At 31.5% G+C, this 1,678-nt stretch overlaps 1 protein-coding gene across 2 annotated transcripts in view; it reads right to left on the bottom strand.

The window, feature by feature from the left end:
* Positions 1–278: 278 nt before the first annotated feature.
* The window catches only part of PPP1R12A (protein phosphatase 1 regulatory subunit 12A), a 98,715-nt gene continuing 97,315 nt past the window's right edge, over positions 279–1,678 (bottom strand). For both annotated transcript variants that reach the window (XM_075209592.1, XM_075209591.1), the window contains one exon: positions 279–1,678. This exon is cut by the window's right edge and continues 814 nt beyond it. The gene's annotated coding sequence lies outside the window, so the exon portion shown is untranslated.

Below are 1,678 nucleotides of genomic sequence, written 5' to 3' on the forward strand. Positions count from 1 at the left end.
AAAGGTTTCCATGCCAATTTATGAAATAGATTATAGGAGAATTCGAAGATCACACTTAGAGCATATATTTGCCATGTTCTTTATTTCACAAGCAGTGTAAAAATTTGGAAATTTCCTCCAAACTAGTTAGTAAAACATTTTAAACATATGTGAAAGCAATGTGCAGATATTCGATCCAGAAAGGCTTTTTATACACCCATGACATTTAATGCCCGATAATGCATACATTAAAAAAAGCTTAAATTCAATAAATCTAACATGTTGATGCACACAGTAAAAATAGTTTAATTCATTTTTATTTGTATATGTCAAAATACATTTTTCTCCAAAAGATTAGGTTTGTTACTAGTTTCATGCAGATACAAAGCCTGCTCAGGACTACCAATAAAATCAATGTAGCACAGTAGCCAATCTGTTTTAGATAAAGAATAAATAACCTAAATATAAAATACTAAATTAGAAACATTTCATCATTCTTCAGACACCCAAGCTTTACCAAGTATAATCCATAATATAAGTAATCTTACATCACATAAGTATCTTGCATCTCCAGACGTGCAGCTTAATTTGCTGTACAGATTTGTATTCTTTTGCATCCTCAAGATGTAAGTCCATAACAACCCACATACATAATAAATGAATATAACAAAATCCCACAGCTATCTTTGTACCTTTTAAAAGTCAAGAATCCTGAGCTTGGCAGTAAGAGCAAGGCAATGTATTTTCATAAAACTTAGAAACCGAACAGGAGGACATCAAGTTTGGATAACCAAAAACAAAAACCCACAAAAAATAGGCAGTAGATCACAATGACCTGTTTTGTAAATTAAAGGGGTACAAATTCACATTTAATATAGTATACATTATAGTCAACAATACAATATAGCTGCTGCAAGCTTTACAATTTACAATTTTCTTTTAATGACAGAGCTTTTTCAGTGGATTAGATTCATGTGCCAGTATCACGCTGTTTTCATGGGTCAGTGAAAATATAAAAGCTGTCTAACAAAAAAAAAAAAAAAAAAGCAGCGACTCTCACTGAGCTGTATACACATACATATTTATAATATTTGTTACTTTCTGCAAAAAGGCCACTGAAATGTAGAAAATAGATAGATATGATGTGGTATTAAATTACATGCCTTCTGACATGGCAACAGTGCATTTACACAACAGAGTGCATGTTAGGAGTATAAGCATAGTGACTTCACTCTGGCTAGCACAAATGATATTAATGGTACTCAAAGAAACATGAAATGTAGTGAAACAATAACATACTTTTAATAGTTGTGACTTAAAAAAAATAACAAAATCAGAATATTTTACAGTTATAACTAAAGTCACGCCTCCATAAAATAGACAATATACCATAAAATGACCAAACTTTATTAAGATCACTATTTAGGAACAATCTAACCTGGAGTAACAGACACTGCAGAGAACTATCTGAGCATGCCACACAGTGGTTTGGAAACATAATACAGGTTCTCCATATATATGTATATATAGATATAGACAAGCATATCTATATATATTTATATATACAAGCACACAAATATATACACACGCACTCAGTACCTACTAAAAATGTGTGAAAGCTATAGTACTGAACATCTCATTGAAGCCTTCTTATAAAAAGTGATGGCTAGATGGGTAACACCCATTACTAGCATTGAGA

This window comes from Mixophyes fleayi, chromosome 4, assembly GCF_038048845.1.
Source record: "Mixophyes fleayi isolate aMixFle1 chromosome 4, aMixFle1.hap1, whole genome shotgun sequence".
NCBI lineage: Eukaryota > Metazoa > Chordata > Amphibia > Anura > Limnodynastidae > Mixophyes > Mixophyes fleayi.